Source organism: Loxodonta africana, chromosome 14, assembly GCF_030014295.1.
Source record: "Loxodonta africana isolate mLoxAfr1 chromosome 14, mLoxAfr1.hap2, whole genome shotgun sequence".
NCBI lineage: Eukaryota > Metazoa > Chordata > Mammalia > Proboscidea > Elephantidae > Loxodonta > Loxodonta africana.
In genome coordinates, this window is record NC_087355.1 from 83,176,943 (window position 1) to 83,195,859 (window position 18,917).

The 18,917-nt window shown below is 44.9% G+C and overlaps 1 protein-coding gene across 6 annotated transcripts in view; it reads right to left on the reverse strand.

Moving 5' to 3' along the window:
* ZFAT (zinc finger and AT-hook domain containing) overlaps positions 1 to 18,917 on the reverse strand; it is a 223,437-nt gene that overhangs the window by 84,907 nt on the left and 119,613 nt on the right. The window lies entirely within an intron of this gene.

Consider the following 18,917-nt stretch of genomic DNA (forward strand, 5'->3'; position numbering starts at 1 on the left):
CTCCGCCTGGGGAGATTCCATGAGCAATGTACCTGGTGGGGGGGCCTATAGAGTGAGCACAGGTGTGCCCAGCTGATGAGAGGAAAGGGCACCAAGGGAGAGGGACATGCATGGGTGAGAGCACGGAGGCATGGACCCCAGGTGGTCAGGACATTGGAGCAGCTGGAACTTTCTCCAGAGCCTAAAGAGAGGGCTGGAGCCAACCAAGAGAGCTCATCCTGCAGAGACTTTGGAGCAGAACGTCACGGCCCAGAGCATCTCACTGAGGGGAGAAGATGGTATCCTGGAAGCCAGGAGGATCTGTACAAAGAAACTCAGCACGGGAGCAGAAGTCTGTTTTAGAACTTCTACCTCTGAGAGGGGTGTCAAGGGTGGATTTGAGACAAAGACAGAAAGAAAATTACATCCACTCCTCACTTGCTGATGTGGTTAGGTTCCAAAGACCAGGTCGTTACGCGAAAGTTGGTGTTACGCAAAAATGGAGGATGACCACACCAGATCACAAAACACAGGATGACATCATTACATAACTGCCAAACCACTGAGACTCGCGGTTCAGCCAAGCTGACACATAACCTTAACCATCACAGCCAATGTTTCTCTCGCCTCGCACCTCAGCATTTGTTACTGCCAGATGTATTCATTAATGCAGAAAACAGCCATAGAGTAGATTTTTACAATTGTCATAAACGTGCAATGTCGAATAACAAGGCGGTCAATAAGCGAGCAGTAGGTGTACAGAAGACCCTCAAACACTGCTATCTTAAGAGGGTTAATGTTTTAGCAATATGTAAATATTTAAAAATGGGGTGAATAGGCACACATGTTAAAAATCAGTTCACAGATATACACAGTGTATTACATGTTTTGCTCCTGATCAGCTTAAGTAAAACTTAATTTGCAATAACGCAAACATGTGCAATCACACATAAATATGACCTGCTTCTCAATCCTGATTCAGGTAGCAGTCAATTGTCAGGGTGAGAACGGTGGCTCAAAAAGCAGTCTTTGCTGCAACCACAGCCTCTGCTGGCTCCTTCCCATCAGGCCTCGCACCTTTCCTTCTTATACCAGCTGGGGAAGAGCTGCCTAAGTGGCAGTCTCCATTCTCCCTTCCTATAGACCCTTCAAGTCAATGGCAACTGGCTGTTGGCACCAGCTCACCCAAAATCTGTCCTCACTGAGGTAACCAATTAACTCCATGATGCCAAGCCACTGGGCGGGTGTCAGTCCTTATGCCACTGGACTCTTTACTGCATGTGTCTCTGCTGACATTCCATGCTTAGAGGTTCTCTGCTCCTTGCAACCCAGGACACCACTGCCTACCTGAGCCTCTCTGACTATCCATTCTTCGTACCCTGGAGGCACTCCCTCCCACCTACCACCTTCTGCAGACTCACGTTCCACAATGGCCCAGCCCACTTACCTATTCTTCTCCTTCTGCAAGCATCCTTGCACCTAATTGCTTGCTATGGGCTTTTATAAACTGTTAATGTCAAAATCTGCATTTTCTAGTCTGACCTCTTCCCTAACCCTGATATCTGATTACCCAACTATCTGATGGACTAGCCACTTAGCTGCCTCAAATGTCCTAAGCTGGACTCATTATCTTCCTCACCAAACAGTTTCCACCTCCAGCCTTTCCTGTTTATGACCCACCTGATGACCCAGGTCAGGAACCTGGTAGCCTCCTCAACATCTCCCTGCCCTCACTTTCACTCACCTTGTTTTTGTAACACCTGATTTCAACTCCTAAATATTTCTCATGACTCTGTATTCCTCCTTATTTCCAATACTTCAACATGAACTTAGACCCTCCCCATTATCTTTCCTGGACAATGGCAAAAGTTTCTGAACTCTTCATGCTAATCTCCCATCCATCCATCTATCATCCATCCATCCATCCATCCATTCATCATCCACCCATTCTGATCATCCACCTATCCATCCATCCTGATCATCCATCCATCCATCCTGATAACCCATCATCCATCCATCCATCTGTCCATCCATCCATCTATCCATCATCCATCCATCCATCTTGATAACCCATTATCCATCCATCCATCCATCCTGATAACCCATCATCCATCCGTCTATCCATCCATCCGTCCATCCATCATCCATCCATCCATCATCCACCCATCCATCATCCACCCATCCTGATCATCCATCCATCCATCCACCCTGATCATCCATCCATCCATCCTGATAACCCATCATCCATCCATCCATCTGTCCATCCATCCATCCTGATCATCCATCCATCCATCATCCATCCATTCTGATAACCCATCGTCCATCCATCCTGATAGCCCATCATCCATCCAGATGATTTAAAGCAGAAGCCCTTCCACGGCCCTCCTGCATAAAACCCACCAACAACCCCAACTGTGGGACAAAGTCAAAGTTACAGAGCAAGGCACAGAGGCCCTCCAAGATCAGAATCAATCAATCCATCAATCAATATCTCTGTCTTTCTGACTTCCTCTTTTGCCTGTCTCCTCTGTATGCTAGATTCTATAACACAGAACTCCTGCAAACACTGCATCATGCCTTTGCAGTCTCAGACCCCCAGGGCCTTTGCTAACCTTTTTTGTGGCTGGGATGTACTGCCATCCTTCACTTAACTCAAAATTCAATTTGAGCTTCTCCAGGAACCAGGGCTTTGAACCAGTTCATTCCAGTTCGACCTCCTGCTGAGAATTTGCATTTCTACCCCAAATATACTGAATTAGAATCTACATTTTAACAAGAGCCCCGATGATTCTTACATATACACACAAGAATCACCTGGAAATCTTGTTAAAATCTTACTTATACAAAAAAATCACCTGGGGCTCTCGTTAAAATATAGATTCTGATTCAGTATATCTGGGGTAAACCCAGAAACCCAGTGCCGTTGACTCGATTCCAACTCATAGCGACCCTGTAGGACAGAGCAGAACTGCCCCATAGAGTTTCCAAGGAGCGCCTGGTGGATTCAAACTGCCAACCCTTTGGTTAGCAGCCGTAGCACTTAACCAGTACACCACCAGGGTTTCCACTATATCTGGGATAGAAATACAAATTCTCAGCACAGCATCAAACAGGAATGAACCGGTCTGAAGCCCTGCCAGAAACCATGCTAAAAGCTAGTCCCTTCTCAAGCTCCCATCCCACACTGGCCACAAACTTCTGCCAGGGCCCTGACTCTACAGCATTGTAACTACCTGTTCACAAGTCTGGGTTGCCACCCGCTGCCCACGGCCAGGCACTGTTTCTTAGCCATCTTGGTGCCCCCACCACCTGAGTACTTGGCACATATGGATCATTTTATTAAACTGAACTGACCAAGAAACTAACAGGAAGCTTGGTCCATCTTACGTTAACAACACTCTTCATAAGAGCAGCATCCTTGTTCAAACAGAAGGCCACGGACTGCACACGCCCATCTCTGCTGACCCATGGATCACCTCAATGATCATCATTGGGCCGGGCAGCCTGCCTACAGGGAGTTTGGGTTCTCCACATCCAGAGATGGGGAGGAAAGCCGACAGCCATTTTCCGAGTTGATAAATATTCTGTCACGTGGTGTCAAACCACTTGAACCAAAAAGTAAAACATTAAGTGCTCAAACCCATACCTAAAACCCATTGCCGTCGAGTCGATTCCAACTCATAGCGACCCTATAGGACAGAGTAGAACTGCCCCGTATGGTTTCCAATGAGCGCCTGGTGGATTGGAACTGCCGACCTTTTGGTTAGCAGCCGTAGCTCTTAACCACTATGCTACCAGGGTTTCCAAGTGCTCAAAAGCAATCCCAAAATGACTAAATGGAATTGCCTCATTTGAGGCCAAGGGTCAGTCTTTTACAGATACACTCCCAAGGCTCGCAGGAGAGCAAACGCTGGCAGCTCCTAAAAGCCACCCTTTCCTTAGGTATCAGAGCCTTGGCAATAAATATTACAAACGTTTGCACCAACCACTACAGCACTCATCAAACAGGCCTGGGAGAGCATCTGACATGATCGTCTGCTGCCTAATTAAAATAATGGAATGCAGCTTCACGACTAATCAGAAAAGAGCAATGCACTGTGATGACCGGATTGTTTTCCACCAAAAGACTCTTGAGAATTACAGGGAGAGATGACAGTGATGCTGAGTACTTATTCTAGGTTATAGTGACCTCAAAGGGCTGGGAGATGAACATTCAAAGGCTGGCTCTGGATGCAAATCGCAGGGCACCCCAGGAAAACAAAAGGATTAGAAAGAAAAAAGGGACGGTGATTGCTAAAGAAGTAATTCATTTTCACACAACATACCTAGCATTATGGATTGAACTGTGTCCCCCAAAAATGTGTGTCGGAATCCTAACCCCTAAACCTGGGAATGTAATCCCATTTGGGAATAGGGTTTTCTTTGTTGTCTTAATGGAACCACATCAGTGTAGGGTGTGCCTTAAACCTACTCACTTTTCCTACACAAAGAGTGCAAACCAGGCACAGAGAAGCAAGCACAAATTGGGTAAAGACAGATGCCACATGGAGATCTCCAAGAAACACCAAGAAGAATGGTGGAGAAGCTAAGACAAATATTCCCCAGAGTGGACAGAGAGCCTAGGGAAAGGCTCTGGCCTTCCTCTAGGGCCCGTGCCCTGAATTCGGACTTCTAGCCTCCTAAACTCTAAGAGAATGAATTTCTTTCCTAAAGCCACCCACTTGTGGTATTTCAGCTACTAGTGGAGTGGTTAATTGTTTGCGCCACCCAGGGGCTCCCAAAATAAATAACCAAAATAAAATAACCACCGTTGGAGGAATCCCCAAAACTATGGTCCCTGGACGTTCTGTTAACCCAGAACTGAAAGCCTACTCTTCAGACAAAGATTAGACAGGACTACAAAACAAAAAAATAATACACATGAGGAACATGCTTCTTAGTTCAATCAGGAGACCAAACGGGTAGCTCCTGCCCAAAAGCAGGATGAGAAGGCAGGAAGGGATGGATAGCTACTGGTCAAATGGACACACAGAACCTGGAATGGAAAGGCAGAGTGTGCTGTCACATTGTGGGAACTGCAACTAATGTCACAGAACAATACGTGTATAAATTTTTGAATAAGAAATTAACTTGAGCTATAAACTTTCACCTAAAGTACAATATAAAAAAATGAAAAACCTTCCTGTTCATGGAAATGTACCCTAAGAAATTAATTTAAAAGAAGAAAAGATTTCTGTTTAAGAAAAGCTTTTCCTGCCACGCAAGTTATAAAAATGACAGGAAAAAGGGAATAATAACAAGAATATTGTTCAAAAATAAACAATAGGTTATGTAACTCATGGATCACTTTGACGTAATATTCCACAACTCTTAGATTTGTTATTTATAGAATAAATGATAATATATATAATACTAATTTTAAAATAATAAGAATAATATCTATAGTTGAATCACAACCATGTACTCATTCTATATGAACATGAATAAAGATTAAAAAGAACATTAAAAAGAATAATTTATTTGTTAGGTGACAGAATTGTGGCATATCGGTAGGAAGGGGTTGGATTTCTGTCATGTTTTAATGTTGCCCAGCTGTTGGAATCCTAACCCCTCTACCTGTGGAGGAAACCCTGGTGGCGCAGTGGTTAAGAGCTACAGCTGCTAAACAAAAGGTCGGCAGTTTGAAACCACCAGGCACTCCTTGGAAACCCTATGGGGCAGTTCTACCTGTGGATGTGATCCTGTTTAGAAATAGGGTTTTCTTTATTACATCAGTGAGGCCATATCAGTGTAGGTTGTGCCCTAAACCTCATTACATCTGCGTTATACAAACAGCAGATGAGACACAGAGGTGCCCACACCTGTCGGGAGACAGACGCTACGTGAGAATTGTCTACAAGGCAAGGAACCAAGGAACGCCCAGAACCACCCACAAGGAAAGAATTCACACAGCCAAGACCCTGACTTGGAACTTTCAGCCTCCGTAACTGTGAGAAAATAAATATCCGTTCTTTAAAGCCACCCACCTGTGGTATTTGTGTTACAGCAGCACTAGGTAACTAAGACACTGCAACAAAAAGGTATTTAGGACCATTAGCGTCTACCTTGAAAGGGTTGAAAGACAGGTCTTTCAACACAGAACCCTAAAATGATGTCAATGATTTCTGAACTTGAATGTTCAAAAAAAGTTCACTGTCTTTAAAGTACCACGCAGCCCTGACCAGCTACAGGCTGACTTATGGGCACTATTCTTTGTGAAGGGCCTGCAGAGACCAGGGCCCACCTTAGTGTCTAAGCTCAGGGATGGCTACTTCCTGTCCTTGGAGGCAGGACTTAACTTTTGTAGACACTCAAAAGTCATTCTCAGCTGAGTCTTGTCAACAGGAAGATGGAAGAATGCTGAGTCATGCCACTTTTTGGAAAAACACTCTTGCAGAAAGCACACCAAGCTTACTGCAAAAAAAAAAAAAAAAAACACGGCCATGATGAAAAATGCTAATGGCAGTGACAAAGGCTTTCCTTTCACAAACTCCGGGATTCAGAATTTCAGTTAGGTGTGAAGTTCTTCCAATTTGACCAGGGACCCAGATGCTAAAAGTCAAAACCGCAACAATCTAGATGAAGCTGATAAACGGGATGTGAAAAGACACCAAACCCAACAGCACAGACAGTGCAGGAATGAATTTATAGAAAGTCCAAAGACAGACAAAACAAAGCTACGGCGTTAGAAGTCAGCATATGGTTACCTGTGAAGAGGACGGGGCTGTAGCTATGGCGAGCGGGGCCGAGGGGCGGTTTTGAGGGGCTGGCAGTGTTCTGTTGGTCACCCTGGGATATGATTTCGTAGGTGTGCTTCCTTTGCGGTAATTCACTGAGCTGTACATTTGTGAATTATGCATTCTTTGCATGTATGTGACACTTTCATTTTAAAAAAGAAAAAACAAAAAACACAAGAACAAAAGAGTCAGGCTGCCTTCCCCAGGAGGCATTCGGGAACGTGCATCAAATTAAAGACAGGAAAGTGATGTCCCTCAGCTCAGGGATAAGGTTTGAGGATTACACCACACAGTCTGTAGACTGTGCAAGCTGCTGCTGCAGGAGGGAAGAAAAACCCACAATCAGCATTGTTTACCCACACAATTTGCAGCCAGGCATCTTCCCGAGTGCCAGGCTTGCTGGAGATTTCCACTGCAGATACTGCGGCTCATTCTGGAATCAATATTTCACCATCAGCTCCCTCAAAGCTGTGTGATCTGCTACAACTTCCCTTCAAAGATGGGGGGGAGTGTCATCTCCACTATTTCTATTCATCTCTCACAGGTGTGGTGCCACCTTTGCAAATACGTTCCCATTTCAAGTTTTCTTTTGGAAGGAGTCTGTTTCTTCGTCCAACGTGAGCCCTTCAGCCAGCACCTCATGGACAGCTGGCTGACAGAACGAAGCTCAACTGTGAGGTCTTTAGCATGGGCCTGGGTCTGGCGACTGGGTGTCGGCTTCAAGTGGCACCAGACAGTAAAGGAAAGAACAGGGCCTGAGGTCAGAAAGCGCTCAGCTCTCCCCTTTGCTCAGCAGCCAATTCTGACCCATAGTGACCCTACAGGACAGAGCAGAACTGCCCCATAGGGTATCCAAGGAGCAGCTACTGGATTCGAACTGCTCATCTTTTGGTTAGCAGCCAAGCTCTTAACCACTGCACCACAAGCGCCCCTTGTTTCCCTTACCTAAGTAGAGAGTTACTCAGCTTCTCCTGTTACGGTGGGGGAGAAAGACCTGGAGGGGGACTATTGGAACGGGAATATTTATTATTCTGCCTTGGGTTATGTGGCACAGTGGTTAAGAGCTACAGCAGCAGTTTGAATCCATTAGGCACTCCTTGGAAACTCTGTCTTACAGGGTTGCTATGAGTCGGAATTGACTTGATAGCAATGGGTTCTTTGGATTATGTAAAGAGAAGTACACCCAAACCCTGGGACTTGGGACTGCCCTTCCTGTTGAATTTCCTTCTGTTATGGAATGACAGAAAGGAGCCCTGGTGGTACAATGGTTAAGCGCTTCACTATTAAGTGCTTGACCTCTAACCAAAAGGCTGGCAGTTCAAACCTACCTGGCAGCTCCACGGAAGAAAGACCTGGCAATCTGCTTCCATAAAGATTACTGCCAAGAAAACCCTACAGGTCAGTTCTACTCTGTCACACGAGTCTCTATGAGTGGAAATCACCTTGCCGCCACTTAACAACATGGGAGGAGAGAGTGGCACAGCAACAGAGGCTGCCTGGCTGAGGGCTCCCTGCTCAACGGAGTTATCTGAGTAGAGGGAGGGAGCCTGATATGCATTGATCTGTCGGCCCCCAAAAAGATATGTTTGAGTTCTAACCACGAGTACCTGTGAATGTGACCTTATTCGGAAATAGGGTCGTTGCAGATGTAATTAGTTAACCTAAGGTCATACCGGATTGGGTGGGCCCCAGTCCAATATGCGTGGTGTCCCGAATAAGAAGAGAAGAAGACACAAAGACGCAGACGCAGATGCAGAGGGATGACGGCCAGGTGAAGACAGAGGCAGAGACTGGAGTGATGCTGCCACAAGCGGAGGAGCACCTGGGGCAAAAGTGGATAACTCAATAATCAAGGTAAGCATGGGTTTACTTGTGCTTACTTCCTAATCTGCACTGAACCATTTCACATGGGATTCTTGTACTTCCTAATCTGTGAAACCCATGTGAAACTGGTCTCTGCAGATTAGGAAGTAAGCACAAGTAAGCCCACGCTTATCTTGCTCCCTGGGTCATCCGTCCCTGTCAGGGATTGTAAATTTGAAAAGAGGCTTTGATTCTGTAGGAAGGTGTTGTGGGGCTGGGAGAGAGACAGATACTAGCCATACTTAGAAACAGAATCTCTGATGTGGTGAAAAAAGGTGAAATTGTTCACTACAGATGATCTGGTAAGCAAGGTAAGCACTGTGCTTACCTTGCCTACTGGATAATCTGCCCCTGCCTGGGGCTACCAGATGCTGGAAAAGATAGAAGGATCTTCCCGTCAAGACTTTGGAGAGAGCATGACCCTGCTGACACCTCAAATTTGGACTGCCAGCCTCCAGAGCTGCGAGAGAATCCATTTCTGTTGTTTTAAGCCACTTGGGCTGTGGTATTTATAAGGCAGCCCCAGGAAGCTAAGATAGAGCCCCCAGAGGGACACGGAAGCACTAAAGCACTCGAGTTGCCCTGGACCTCCGGAGCTGAGTGATCAACACTTCAAACTTCAGTTTTCTGCTCTGCAAAACAAGGTGACCGTAGGAGGGCCCGTTCCAGGATACAGGAAGGCCCGTCTGGGGACCGGAACTTAGTGAGCACATAAATCCTTGCATTTCCTTTGTTTCTACTCCATCCCTGTCTGCTTGATGAGTTTCCCTGAGGATGGTTCCAGATGCCTGGTCACTTTACAGAGTTCTGTATCAAAGTAAGGAGGAGTGGAATGGCAGAAAACAACTTAAACCGTCACAGGAAAATAAAACCACCACCTTGGGCTTCCGGCACTTGGATTCCATCAGAACACACAGAAAGAGAACAGTGGAAAATTCCTTCCGATTTAAGGCGACTTGTTTGAAATAACCTGTAAAATTAAATCATGCCTGCCAAATCGAACTTTATGTGTACTTCAAATGTGAAGCAGCATTAAAATGTTTAGAGAAAGAATTTTCATAAATCTAAACTGTTATTAGCAATAACACCTAGAGGTATAAAAGTAAAAATGCTCCCTTGTGAGCCCCGATAGCACAGCAGTTAAGAACTCAGCTGCCAAGCACAAGGTTGGCAGTTCAAATCCACCAGCCGCTCCTTGGAAAGCCTATGAGGCAGTTCTACTCCGTCCTATAGGATCACCATAAGTCAAATCAACTCCATGGCAGTGGGTTTTTTTTTTTTTTTTTTCTAGTTTTGTGAGTATTTATCCAGTCTTACTGGGAAAGACAATATTTCACATTAACTAAATTCTTCAGAAAACTGATTTTACCTTTTCAACACAGATACTTTTTGAATATTAATATTGCACTCCACCTTCATCGTGGTGGGGGGATACAATCTAGTGATGTCTTTCCTAGATGACCTAGACTGACCACTACAAACATCCATTCTTACTCTGTGTCCTTGAGAAATGTCAGGACTATTTTTTGGGTTTTTATGAGAACACTGACCATGAAAGGTACACCTACATCTACCGAACACTTAGGCTAAACCCAGTTCATCTTCCCACAACCTCACTGGGGTAGGCTGAATAATGCCCTCCACAAAGATACCAGCTGCCGTCAGGTTACCTGTGGGTCATGGCAACCCTATGTGTGTCAGAGGAGAACTGCACTTCATAGGGTTTTCAGTAAGTGGTTTTCTGAAGTAGATTGCCAGGCCTTTCTTCTGACGCACCTCTCAGAGAACTCAAACCTCCAACCTTTCAGTTAGCATCCGAGCACGTTAACTGTTTGCCAGGGGACTGCTCCACAAAGACATTCAGATCCTAACCCCCAGGGCCTGTGAATGTCACCTTATGTGGCAAAAGGGACTTTGCAGATGTGATCGAGGTAAGGATTTTGAGATGCGGAGATTGTCCCACGTTATCTGGGTGGGCCAAATGCAAAGACAAGGGTCCTTAAAAGATGGAGGCAGGAGGGTTAAAGTCAGAGAAAAGAGACTTAATGATGTCAGCAAAGGGCTAGAAGGAGACTTGAAGGCACTGCTGTCGGCTTTAAAGATGGAGAGCAGGCTCATGAGCCCCAGGGTGCAGGAGCCTCTGATTGGACGACTGACCTCCAGAACTGCAGGATGGTAAGTGTGTGTGGTTTGTAGGCCACTGAGTTTGGGGTAACTTGTTACCGCAGTCATGGGAAACGGATACACCCACGTTACAACTGGGGAAGACGAAGCCGCCTGTTCAAAGCCACACAGGCAGGCAGTGGTTCCGCCCGGGGTCTGCCCTCTACAGCCCGTGGTTTTTCCCATGCCGCCTCACTGCCTCCCCACATAGCCTGGCCATGTAGGTTTGCCACCTGATGTGAGAAGCACATCCTGCAGGAAGCGAAGCAGGCACTCTGCACCTGCGCTGTACAGAGCACGTATCTTCACAGCTCCAGCATCTGCAGTAATTTGTGCAATGGCAAATCAGAACAGAAATAGCTCCAGCCATCAAAATACAGTTTAGGACGTCTCTGTGCTTTAAAGGCTGAACGTCAGGCAAGCGCAGATGTAGACACTGGCGACTCTCTGTAATTAGTACACCAGCTTTGACACCAAGAGGAACCAGCGGCAGGCCAGGCAATGCAGCAGAAAATGGCAGCAGGGAGCCAGGTGACAGGAGAGGAGGGCGAATGGGTGCAGACGGGTTAAAGGCGCAGACCCTGCACCAGACCTCTGCAGCTGAGCCCTGTCTACCCTGGTGAGAGGCTTTAGGTAACTGAGACCCGTTCAACAGTTAAATCCGTACACTAGTCTAAGTTAACTGTCGGTAAGCTGTATAGTTAATTTTAAGGAGCACAACGGTTAAGCACTCAGCTGCTAACTGAAAGGTTGGTAGCTCAAACCCACACAGCAGCTCTATGGGAGAAAAGGCCTGGTGATCTGCTCCCGTAAAGATTACAGCCTAGAAAACTCTATGAGGCAGTTTTACTCTGTCACATGGGGTCGTCATGAGTCAGGATCGACTCAATGACACCTAACAACCACAAGAACAACGTAGTTCATTTTATAGAATGGGCTCAGTTATTCCCAAGGGATCTTGGGGTTTATAAAAACCTGAGATATAAAGCATCCCTTGGACCCAAACAGGATGTACTTATAAAGTGGTGTCCTGGGGCCTTGAAACCAACCGTCTCTCTCCTGCCCATTACCCATGGCCAGCCCACAGAAATAAGTAACAGAAACGTGGAGTGGTCAAGGCAGTTGCCCCCACACCCACTCTCTGCCCCTGGGGTGAGTACAAGGAAGGGTGAGAAGCACTGGCAAGGGCCCAGGCTCACTCCTTGGTAAATGAGCTTGGTAAGATCAGCCAAGCTGGCAGCCCAGGTCCTTTTCTTACTTGCTCCCAGTTGTTTCTGGAAGGAAGAGACCGTGGGATAAGGGGAGATGCTTTATCTTCAGTGATTTTACTTCTCAAAGGACAGAGGAGAGAAGAGAAAATGAAAAAACAACTCCATACTACCTGTCCTAGAATACTTCAGTGTGTATACACGGGATCTTTATGATAGGTGGAAAAATGGGAACACTGGCCACTGCCTCCTCTCAGACCCGATTTCCATATTGGCCTCCCTACTTGGCTAACTATTAGACATGTAAGAACGCTTGAAGCCTGGACAGTTCCCCTTTGTAAACTTCACAAGAAAGCTTCTTCCTGACTCACATGTATGAGGGAAGGTTGGGTTGTGGGGAGGGGAGGACCCAAAGGAATGAGCACTGAACTTCAGAGTGCTTTTTATTTTATGATTAAAGAATTTGTGTTTGGTTACAAGACATAAAGCACTGCACCATCTAACCCTTCTCCTATGCTCAGGGTGGGAAGAACCACGTATAAACCTCTAGACCACACGTCACGTCTAGGTCCTCTCTAAAGTCAAAAAGGGAGTGACGTCTTACAGCATGACTTTGCATTACATTCTCATAAACTGTTGGCATCCATGCAAAGGGGTTAACCGGGCCCTTTGCAGATCTATCTCCCCTCTGTACATACTGACTGGCAAACTTTCCTAACTGAAACCTGACCTATCCTTTCTAAGGTACAGTAATACATTCCTTGGGAATTAGGAATGTAATAAGCAAGGATGGTTGTTGGTGTGTGCTGTTTAGTCACTTCTGACTCACACTGACCCTATAGGACAGAGTAGAACTGCCACTTAGGGTTTCCAAGGCTATAATCTTTACCGGAGCAGATCACTAGGTCTCGTGTGCTGCGGAGCTGCTGAGTGGGTTTGAACCACTGACCTTTCAGTTAGCAGCGGAACGCTTAACCACCGCACCACCAGTGTTCTTTAAATAAACCAATAAGTATGAAAACTTAGATTTGCAAGCAGGCAAAAGGGAAGGCAATTACTCAATTCTTACTTCATTAAAAGATACACAAGAAGATTCATTTAATAAGTGAGTCCTGCTATCATATTTTAAAAGACCTAAGTCGCAAGGGCTCCAAGTCACAAGCCTTTGATTTAACATAACTAACGGAAACCCTGGTGGTGTAGTGGTTAAGAGCTATGGCTGCTAACCAAAGGGTCGGCAGTTCGAATCCGCCAGGTACTCCTTGGAAACTCCATGGGGGAGTTCTACTCTGTCCTATAGGGTCGCTATGAGTCGGAATCGACTCGACAGCACTGGGTTTGGTTTGGTTTGGTTTGTCTCAGAGATGAGATGGAGAAAACCACTGGTACTTCTTAAGTGCTACACATTCCAATCACTTTATATAAGGCATTTTACAACTGTTTTTCACTCTTTCAAGCAACAGGTATTTACTGAGAACCTACTATATGCCAGGCACTGTTCTAGGTGCTGGGTGGGTTCTAGGTGCTAGGAATACAAAACAAAATATAATAAATAAAAAAGCCCTGTGTAGGGAGCTTACTTCTAGTAGAAAAAAAAAAATAGAAGAGACAGAAAAGTCATAAATAAGGAAACTAGATAGTACATTAACCTACCCATTGCCGTCGAGTCGATTCCGACTCATAGCGACCCTATAGGACAGTGTAGAACTGCCCTATAGAGTTTCCAAGGAGTGCCTGGCGGACATTAGAGAAGTTAAATCTTAGGCGAAACTGTAAGGAACATGGGAGAGGGTATGGAGTAACTGGTGGGACAGTTCTAGTGGCAGAGACAGACACATGATAAATAAGGAGACTACACAGTACACCAGAAAAAGGTAAGTCTATGGAGAGAAACCTGGGAAATGCAGAAGGGAGTGTGGATTATTTGGTGGGTCATCGAGACTTTAGATGGAGCCCTGGTAGTGCAGGGGTTAAGGGCTATAGCTACTGACCAAAAAGTCGGCAGTTCAAATCTACCAGGCACTCCTTGGAAACACAATGGGGCAGTTCTACTCTGTCCTACAGGGTCACTATGAGTCAGAATTGACTTGACAGCAGTGGGTTTGGTTTTTGGTTTGGGGGCTGTAATGGATTGAATTGTGTCCCGCCAAAATAGGTGTCAACTCGGTTAGGCCATGTGTGGTTGTCCTCCATTTTGTGATTTTCCCACGTGTTATAAATCATAATCTCTACCTGTGGTTAAAAAGGATTAGGGTGGGATGTAACACTCTTGCTCAGGTCATATCCCTGATCCAATATAAGGGCATTTCCCTGGGGTATGGCCTGCACCACCTTTTATCTTATAAGAGATAAAAGGAATGGGAAACAAGCAGCGAGTTGGGTACCTCATACCACCAAGAAACCAGTGCCGGGACCAGAGCATGTCCTTTGGACCTAGGTTCCTGTGCTGAGATGCTCCCAGGCCAAGGGAAAACTGATGCATCACAAAGACATTCCTCCAGAGCCGACAGAGAGAGAAAGCCTTGCTCTGGAGCTAGCACCCTGAATTCAGACTTCTAGCCTACTAGACTGTGAGAGAATAAATTTCTCCTTGTTAAAGCCATCTACTTGTGATACTTCTGTTACAGCAGCCCTAGATGACCAAACAGAGACTTTAGATACACAGCTGGGAAGGCTCCCTGCAAATATGCCTCTTAAGTAAAGCCCGACATGAATGAGGTCGAATTAGAATATTGGGGAAGAGTACTGTCTTAGTGGGCCTGCTGCATCAAATGCCCTTCAAAGGACGTGGGCCTGGCAGGTTCTAGGAACAGCAGGAGACCAATATGTCTGGAGAGATGAGAGCCTGGGGGTGATGAGGAAAGAAAGGTGGCACGGTAGGTGGGAGGATCAGGCAGGGTGGCGTGAGGATTTTGGCTTTTACTCAAATGAAAGGAGATACATGGGAAGGTTCTAATCAGAGGAGTGATGAGATCCAATGTCCCACAAGATCACTCTGGCTGCTGTGTTGAGAACAGACTGTAGGGAAAAGGATAGAAGTAGGGAGTCCAGTTAGGAGGCTACTGGAAGAAAGGAGCCAAGGAATAACATTTATTTGGACAAAAGAGGAGACACCGGGGATGATGAGAAGTGATAAGATTCTGCATTGTGTGGAAGAGAGAACACACAGAATTCATTAAGGACCAGATGTGGGTGTGTCAAAACTTGTCCCAAGCAACTGGAAAACCAGCCGCCATTCACTGAGAGGGGGTGAACCATGGGTCAGCAAATCCACGGCTCAGGCCAAATCTGGCCTGTGCCCTGTTTTCATACAGCCTACAAGAATGAATTTTATGATTTTCAAGGTTTATAATAACGAAACAAAACAAAAAAAAAGGAAAAATATGGAGCAGGGACTGTATGTGGGCCGCAAAACCTAAAATATTCACTATCTCTTTACAGACTAAGTCGGATGACCCTGGAGCATACAAGGCGCAGGTTTGGGAGGAACACCAAGAGCTCAGGGTTAAACATGTTAAGTTTGAGGTGTCTTTTGGACACCCAAGTAAAGACGCTGAGTGGGCAGTTGTAGATACAGGTCAGGAGCTTGAGGGAGAGGACTGGGCTGGAGATATAAATGTGGATGTCTTCAGAATAGATCGGGTTTAAAGCTAGCAGGCTGGAGGAGATCACCTAGGGTGTGAGTATAGAAAGAAAAGAAGTGATAGACTGAGCCCTTGGGCCTTCCAAGACATAGGCGGATCAAGGCACTCCTTCTTTACTAGTTAAGCTAGACTACTGTTTGGTTTTTAGATGATTTCAGGGGATGTTTTGGGTTCAAGGTTTAAAGATTATCTCAGGGCAATACTTTAAAGGCTCATCCAGCCTCCACGGCTCAGAAAGCCTGGAGTCCATGAGAATTTAAAATTCTGCTCTGCATTTTCCCCCTTTTGATCAAGAATCTTCTATAGAATCTTTGATCAAAATATTCTATGTTAATTGGGGAGGAACAGCTCAGAAAAGGGGGGTGAGAATGGTCACACAACTCAAAGAAGTAACCAATGTCACTGAATTGTAAATGTAGAAACAGTTGAGTTGGTGTGTGTTTTGCTGTGAATATTCTCAACAAAAAAAAAAATTTTTTTTTTTTAATTAGAGGAAAAAAAAAATATGAAGAAGGATGAGGAGGGACCAGAAAAGGAGACAGAGAAGGAACAGCCAAAAGAGCAGGAGAAACTCCAGGCAACTGTCAGGTGCCACTTCCTGTCATCTGATCCTCAAGCCCACTTAGCAAGGTGGGGAGCGATAAGTATCCCCATCTTACTGATGAGGAAAGTAAGGCTCAAAGAAGCAATCTGACCAAGGTCACCCTACTAGGAAGTGACAGACAAGACTCAAATGCAGGCCTTTCTGGCTCTACCCTACTCCACAAGGCTTCTTTTGGAAAAACCAACTGAATTAACTTCTGATACAATAACTACAATTAAAACCAGATAATTTCAGGTAGGCTTTAGAGCAATGCTTGCTTCTGAATTAAGAGTTAATCCTGTGGTAAAAGCTGACGGCCTCACGGAGGCAACCATGTGATTAGTATGACCACACCTCTCCAGAGAATTCAAAGCACGTTACAGGTGTTGTAAAATGGCAACAGCACCAAGTGTCCTTCTCTTCTTTCACAAAGGGGAAGGGATTTTTCATACCTCAGTCAGTCAATTGCAAGGTTCATCCAAAGTAATAATAATTAAATAATAATTAAATGACAGCTAAGGAAAGTCCGGGGAGAAGGGGCACTAAAAGCAGGAATAGCGCGTGCCTGTTTGTGTTTAATTGTACAGGCAGTGCCTGGCCTACGAAGCAGACAGGTTCCTGGGCACGTCTGTAGGAATCTGTAGGTAAGCTGGACCGGGGTGTACGGTTCTGATTCAGGCTGTCTGTAGGAATCTGTAGGTAAGCTGGACCGGGGCGTACGGTTCTGATTCAGGCTGTCTGTAGGAATCTGTAGGTAAGCTGGACCAGGGGGGTACGGTTCTGATTCAGGCTGTCTGTAGGAATCTGTAGGTAAGCTGGACCGGGGCGTACGGTTCTGATTCAGGCTGTCTGTAGGAATCTGTAGGTAAGCTGGACCGGGGCGTACGGTTCTGATTCAGGCTGTCTGTAGGAATCTGTAGGTAAGCTGGATCAGGTGCATACGGTTCTGATTCAGTCTGTCTTTAGTGCAAGAACAGGCTCAAAGTCTTTTCAATGATTTAAAAGCTGCACTTGCAACAAGTGAAGGTGATTGCGATGGACAGTTTGTTGTGAGCAGCCGTTGGTTCAATGGCTTCAAAGTGAGAGCAAATTTACGTAACACTAAAGGGCAAGTGGAAACCCCGGTAGTGTAGTAGTTAAGAGCTACAGCTGCTAACCGAAAGGTCAGCAGTTTGAATCCCCCAGGGGCTCCTTGGAAACCCTATGGGGTAGTTCTACCCTATCTCTATGAGTTGGAATCGACTAGACCGCAGTGGGTTTGGTTTTTTGTTTTTTAAAGGGCAAGTATGAGTTGTCCATAAGTTGGAGGTTTGTAACCTGGGGACTGCCTGTAATTATTTTTTTAAATGCCATGTAAGACAATGTACCACAACAAGGATCACTGAAATAGAACAAAAAACCCAGAATCAGACCCAGCATCTTGGGATATTCTGACATTTCAAAATAACACTGAAAGGGTTATTTCTCTATAAATATGCTGACTCAATTAATAACTGGAAACAGACTAATAAGATCCCTACCACACATCACACACCAAAATAAATTTCAAGAATATTAAACTTCATAAATATTTTGAATGCATAAGATAAAACTTAAAAAATATATAAAAGAATTTTTCCCTAAGTGGGGAGATTTCTTTTAACATATGGAAAACATGGAGGAAAAATAAAGAAAAAGACTGACAAATTTGTAGTTTTTTAAATCTGCATATAAAAAATACCATAAAATTTAAAAGCAAATGATAAATTGAGGGAAATATTTGCAAAATATTCAAAGCATTAATATATAAAGAGCCCTCAGAAATCAATAAGATAAAATATGAGTATTACCCAAAAATAGGCAAGGCAGGAAATAAACTTTCTTCAGAGTTTCTGTAATAAACATGTATTATTCTATTATCCTGTGGATGAAACTTTAAAAGAAGTTTTAAAGAAAAAAATAGTCTATAAATTGCTTAAACCTACCTAATAGATCATCAATGGCATTGGAGCAACTGGTCTATGACTTAATACCCCACTCACCAAACCAGCCCTCAAGAAAACGTGAGACTATAGTAAGTGTCAAAAGGGAATTATAAATAAGGTGCCATGGCAGCCCTGGGAAGAAGTGATCACCTTCAGTTTAGAAAGTATAAAGCTATTTTAGCACCTCTTACTTGCATACCTTTAGCCTCCTCCACCCTTGTCTCTTGGAATCAGGGTATTAACACTAAAAGACACCCAAGAAAGAGAAGGTCTCATTCTCCTATTTCACAGATTAATAAAATTGAGGCCCCAAATAGGGAAGAAAGTTGGCCCCCCAAGGTAGGCCTTCTGTCCCAGTGGTGTTCTGTTGCCTCTGTGACTGATACCTCTCCTCCTAGGCTGCTGCTGAGTGCCTGAAAATAAAACACGACTTTACAAATACCTTATCCTCTCAAAAATATTAGGAAAAAAAAATGGACAGAAACAACGCAAATTTCCAAAGTTTTGTTAGAAAAAATTTCACAGTGGCTGGATGAGGACTTTCAAATTTAGGAAGGTCTTTCCCTTTTAAAATCTTAAATGAGTTACCATCGAGTCAGCTCTGACTCATGACGACCCCATGTGAGTCAGAACAGAACTTTGCTCCACAGGGTTTTCAATGGCTGATTTTTCAGAAGTAGATCACCAGGTCTTTTTTCCAACATGCCTCTGGCTGGACTCAAACCTCCAACTTTTTG